Here is a 6,423-nt window from a genome sequence, read left to right on the forward strand (position 1 = left end):
TATTGATAACACAGTGCTGTTTGACTGGTTGCAGAGCAGTGCTTACACTAAGCCAAGGACTTTTCAGCTTCTTGCTCTCTCCTGCCAGCGAGGAGGCTGGGGGTGCAGCAGGAACTGGGAGGGGACAGAAGCAGGACAGGTGACCCCAACGGGCCAAAGGGGTATTCCGTACCATACGGTGTCATGCTGGACAAGTAATGTGGGGTGGCTGGCTGGGGGACGGCAGGGGTACCGGCTGCTCGGGGATAGGCTGGGCATCAGTCAGCGGGTGGTGAGCAGTCGCATTGGGCCAAGCCCCAGCACGTTGCAGTGATTTGTGTCTCTCTGGAATTGCCAGGGTGATGACACACCTTTTTCAAGCATTCTGCCATTTTTTAAGGATTTTGCACCTGTTTAGGGGTGAATTTCCAAAGCACTGGAGGTGTCCACTACTCTAGATGCCTGCCCATATCCTCTGACACTGCCTGCCACTCATAACTATCCTGCCTCAGAACAGATTTCTGGATGCCATTCCTAAGTAGTTGTTTAACCTTGGACAATACCTGAAGCGCACTCAGGAGACGTAACAGTAAGAACATGCTGGTCTGAACATCCCAAGGATATTCAAAGACCTGAAGAGCTATCAAAACTAGCCTGGAGGAGAAGAGGCGGGTGAAGGAGAGAGGGAGAGTGAACAAGTGGGGAAAAACATCTCCCCTTGTCCCCTGCATAGATTGGCTCCCTGAAGAAAAAAGGTCCTTGAAATATCCTCTCCTGAGATAGCCTATGCCAAGGATGCACAGAGCATCCAGGCCAGTCACATTAGGTTGCTTTTGCCACTCATTCCCAGTTAGGCTCACACTGGTATAGGCCTCGGGTAGTTCTTGATGCCCTTATGATATCTTCCTGTTCGTCTTCCCGTTCCTCTGATGGGCCAGCCACTTTGGAGTAGCCTATCTTGTCTTCTTCTCCCTCCCCAGTCTGAGTAAGAGTTCCTCTGCTTTCTAAACTACCTGACTTTCTCATCCCTTTTTAAAAAGGGGCATGATGTTTCCCTTTTTCCACTCACCAGGGACATTGCCCGACTGCCAGGACTTTTCAACTATGATGGAGAGAGGCTTGGCAACTACATCAGCCAGTTCCCTCTGCACCCTGGGATTCATGTCATCAGGGCCCATAGACCTGTACCTGTTTATATTCATCAGGTGGTCTTGAACTTGCTCTTCACTTACGGTGGGTGGGACTTCTCTCCCCCAGCCTCCATCTATGGGTTGAGGGAAATGAAAGACTTGGGAAGTCCATCTACCAGTACAGATGGAGGCAAAGAAGTTGTTCAGTACCTCAGCCTTCTCCACATCTGTCGTTACCAATTACTCAGCTATAGAAACTCACTCCTAGTATAAGAAATTAGCCACCTATCATCGCTTAAACACTACTATTTTCACCCCTCAGTCTATTTTCACAAATGTTAAAGGTGCATGGTAGCCCTCGGAGACTCCTCCTGTTACCCCAGTGCAGCAGCCCGAAGGAAGCTGGGTCCTCTCTTGTGCTCTTCCTCAAGGCTCTGTGCAGAAGGGATGCCACCTCTCGCACAAGGGCTTGCGGATGGGAAAGAAGCACTCACGCAACCCCTGAGAATCAGCAACAGAGTTGTTTATTGCTGGGACATCTTGCAGGCAAGCCTGCGGGATGTCCATGGTGTTTGGTGGCCCCAAGCTAATGCTTGGGATGGAGCCTGCGCGATGATGAGTAGGGAGCCGGCTGGGAACTCCTGTGACGCTGTTGGTGCTCTCTGATGGCAGAGAGCAAAGACATGCCACGGGAGTCCCAGGTCTGTTCTGGCGGAGGTGTATCCACTTCCATCAGTTCCTCCACATCTTCTGGTGGATCCAGCTCCATGGGCTCCATGGTGTTCGGCACAAGGCTAAGCCAGTCCTTGCCCGGGACTGCCCAAACGGAGTGCCTTCCATCCAGCATGTTTTCAGGCCAGGGTGCTGCACCAGGGGTCATCCAGTTGCACGCCTCAGTCCCATGCCACTGTTGGGTTGATTTTCATGCATGGGTCTGATGCTGCCATCTGGTTTACAGCCATGGCTGGGTCCCGCATCATGCCGTGGGCTATGGGCACGCCTCTGCTCCCTGCGGCTGTCTTCCTGAGACTTGTGCCTTTGCCTCACACTGCCGTTGCGACTATGGTAAGGCCTAGGTCCCCTGTCACTGTGTGTTTGAGGGGCTGGCCTGTTCCCCGCATCGTTGTGGTGCCAATGGTACCGCTTATACGTGTCTGGGCTTGCTTGATTGGCACGCCTCTGCTCCATGTGACTGTCTGCACGATGCTCTTGCCTTTGCCTTGCGCCATTGTTGTGCGAATTGTAAGGCCCATGCTGCGAGTCATTGTCTAGTTTATGGGAAGGACTGTGCATGGCTTGGAGTTGCCGATGATTGAGCCCGTCTCTGCTGGGGACTGGCCTCACGGGATGCCTTTGGTCAGGAGACTTTTCTGGCCGGGACGCCGAACGACAGGGTCGTTCCCTTCCACACCTAGGTCCCATGCTGCGGTGCGGTGGATTTCTGTTCATGGGTCCAACGCTGCTGTGTGGTTTATGGCCATGCTTGGGTCCCACACTGTGTTGTGGGCTATGGGCATGCCTCTGCCCCATGCGGCTCTCTGGCTGATGTTCCTGCCTTTGCCTCACACTGCCGTTGCGACTATGGTAAGACCCAGGCGCCCTGTCGCTGTGTGTTTGAGGGGCCGGCCTGTTCCCTGCATCGTTATGGTGCCAATGGTACCGCTTATACGTGTCTGTGGGCTGGGCGCCAGAGGTCCCATGGGCACTAGTGTCTTTTGTGCCGCAGGCGCTATCCCTCCACCCATGACACATCTCCTTCTCGTTAGGTGCATTCCTTCTCGGTGCTTCCTTGGACTGCATCGCTGTCCTCTCACACCGAGGAGGCCTGCCACTTGCCTTGCTGCTCCTGGACTTCTTCCTGCCACACAATCTGGCTGTCAGAGTGCCTAGAAGCTCAGTGAATGGTGGGCCAGCTGCAGGGGTCCTGTTTTATAGGGCCCGCGGCAAAGGGGGGGTCAGTGGTGGCCACTGTGACCTCAGCAAGCCTCTGCGATGGAGTGGCCGATGCGTGGCCAAATTTGGGCGGGTGTGTTGGGAGCAGCCTGCCTGGAGGATGCCCTCACGTGGAAGAAGGAGGAGGGCTGGGGGGGCTGAGGGCCCCTTTTCTGAGGCTGGCTCCCCCGGCCATTTGGCTTGCCAGAGAGAAAGGCTGCCCCTTGGCCACAGGGACTGCCCTGCACCTCCCATCCTGTGCCCTGGGTTTATTTTTAACACTGGTTTTTAGGTAATTTCATTCTGTTCTTTACGGAAAAGAACAGAAGCAAGGTGCATCTTCAGCCGTAATTCCCATGTGCGCTTTGTGCTGCGAGTGAAGAATTTCTTCCTCACGTCACATCTGATCTAAATCCCCCCTCCATTTGTTCAAAGCCATTATTCCTGGTTCCATGGCTACGCTCCCTGATAGAGTCCTTCTCCAGCTTTCTTTTAGGCCACTTTTATGGGTAAGGTTAGGTGGCAAAAATGCAGGACCTAGCAGAGTGCAGCCTTATCTACCTTGTTCCACATGTTCCACATGACATTTTCTAGCTCAGGCTCTAGCCTCTGATCAGTGCAACACAGAATTATAGAAACATGAAGGTTGGAAAAGACCTCCAAGATTATCTAGTCCAACCATCCCTCTGCCACCAGTGTTACCCCCTAAACCATGTCCCTACGCACCAGGTCCAACATTTCCTTGAACATCCCCAGGGACGGTGACTCCACCACTTCACTGGGCAACCCATCCCAATGCCTGACCACTCTTTCTGAGAAGAAATGTCTCCTACTTGTTTTAATTGTTGCAGAGCAGTGCTTACATTGAGTGAAGGACTTTTCAGCTTCTCGCTCTGTCCTGCCAGCGGACAGGCCGGGGGTGCAGCAGGAGCTGGGAGGGGACAGAAGCAGGACAGGTGACCCCAATGGGCCAAAGGGGTATTCCGTACCATACGGTGTCATGCTGGACAAGTAATGTGGGGTGGCTGGCTGGGGGACGGCAGGGGTACCAGCTGCTCGGGGATAGGCTGGGCATTGGTCAGCAGGTGGTGAGCAATTGCATTGTACATCGCTTGTTTTGTACACATTATTATTAGTAGGACTATTATCATTTTTATTATTATTTCTTTTCTGTCCCATCATCTGTCTTTATCTCAGCCCACAAGCTTTTACTTTTTCCTGGTTCTCTCCTTCATCCCCCTGTGGTGGGAGGGTGAATGAATGGCTCTGTGGTGCTGAGCTGCCAGACGGGTTAAGCCACAGAAATATGTCAGACTAAATCAAAATTAAAATGACCCCAACACTATTTATCGAAGTCTGGATTCTTATTTATATCCAGCCACTAAAGGGAAGCAAACTATTTGCAACATTTAAGTTTACTGTAGCACTCAGAACTTTGCATCTTTTGCTTGCAAAGGTCTGTTATCTGCCCTGGGCCAGCTGGGAAACACTGTTAACCCAAGTATGCATAGATGTAAAAAAAGCTGGTCACAAGCGGCTACATCTATTAATGTTCAAGAAAAGTGTTTAAATACTGGAACAAGGTCTGCTCTCCGATAAATTGATGTTTAGTTGGCAGATTATGAAACTGAAGGCTGTGAAATAAGTTCTCCGTGTTTATATATCTTTTTACTTTGAAATTAACAAGAACTTAATGCATCTTTGAGCAGTGCAAAATAAGAGCCTTGTTCATTTGGTTTTCCACAAACAAATTTTCATCAAGTAGAACTGCACTTCTGTGTCCTGATGGCTTTTGTGATGGTTTTGTCACGTTGAAGATACTATTTAGAGTAAAATATGTTCTTGCTTTAATAAGACTTACTCTGTATTTCTATTTGTAATGACTGTCCTGGCTGCTGAAGCAGTTTATGAAGGCTTACATATTTCATAGAAATAGTTGTATGCCATAAAAAATAAATAAAAATTTTGAAGATTGTTGGCTGTATGAGGAAGTACCATAAGCATCAGTCTACAATAGCATGATAAATACATGTTACTGAGTCAGCTGTCTGCATTTGAAAGAGAATCCTTTTTAGAAAAAGAAATTCCTATCCCACTGTCCTATCAGGTGGTCCATAGGCTACCTGATAGCTTTGTGGGGTATTTTGAAATATACAATAATATCTGGTCAGTTTCTATTTCCCTTGAAACACCATTTTGTCTGTCTTAATAACTGATAGAACTCTAAAATGTGTAGTTTAAGGATATGCAAAAATCTGCTCAGATTGATCATTTTCTTTCCCTACAAATGAAATACATATCTTTCTTGAGTTTAATTAACAACTGTTGCAGATGAAAGCTCATGGTTTTAATCTGAAGACCGATATTTAAAGAAAATAAGTCAAAGTATATCTTCGACTGGTGAACACAATCGATCTATCAGGTTGCAACATCAAAATTCGTATTACTTTGTTCTGGGATGAACTACTATGAATCTTGCCTGAAGATATTTCAGATTTATATGGATGAAAGTGATTCGGTGGAAGGCTATCACTTGCTGGCATAGGACCTGCTTCCCTAAATCTGGCAAAAGAACTGCAGCAATAGCCTTCACTACCCCTTGCTTCAGCTATTGTAATGAGTGACTCGTGCTCTCAGAGATGCTGTTTTGCGTGACTGACATTTTTAGGCTTAAACTGGAGAAGAATCATTGTAAAACCAAACTCAGGAAGAAGCAGAAGAGGAAGCAGAAATGTCTGAACAAAGGAGAGTGTTGAAGGAGCAAATAAGCACAGTGTGTTTTTAAGTGGAAAAAAAAAAAAAAAGCTTTGTTACCACGATGACATAAAACTGAACATAAGTGAACATAAGGGGAGGTGAAGGATGGGTGCATGGACCACAGTCAAATGCTCTTCATTCAGAGGCAGGGCAAGAGAGATCTTTTGTTTATAGTGACAGTTAGCTGTCACTTACATATGTGTTACGTTTCAGGAAAAAAAAAAAAAGCGAAAAAAAAAAAAAAGGAGAATTAATAACAAGAGACTATACCCCCTGTTTCTGCTTATGGCTACTCCTCAATACATAAAAAAGATATTACCTCAGGTAGTCCAGAAGGATATTGTCTTTAAATGACATTGGATTTAATATTTAATTAGTTAGACACATCTTCCCTTCTTTTTCCTGGGAAGGTACTCAGTAACTGTCCTGTCTTGTCCTAGTGTCCCAACTCTGATAAGGGCAGTGGGCAAACAGTATGATATCTGAAAACAAAACAAAACAAAACAAACAAACAAAAACACTACAAAACCCAACCGTGATGTAATTTTCTTTGTGGAGAATGGTCATCTAATAACAGAGCAACTAGTTCCTCCACGTACCTGAATTCTCTCTCTTCCAGTAAGTA

Source organism: Cygnus atratus, chromosome Z, assembly GCF_013377495.2.
Source record: "Cygnus atratus isolate AKBS03 ecotype Queensland, Australia chromosome Z, CAtr_DNAZoo_HiC_assembly, whole genome shotgun sequence".
Lineage (NCBI taxonomy): Eukaryota > Metazoa > Chordata > Aves > Anseriformes > Anatidae > Cygnus > Cygnus atratus.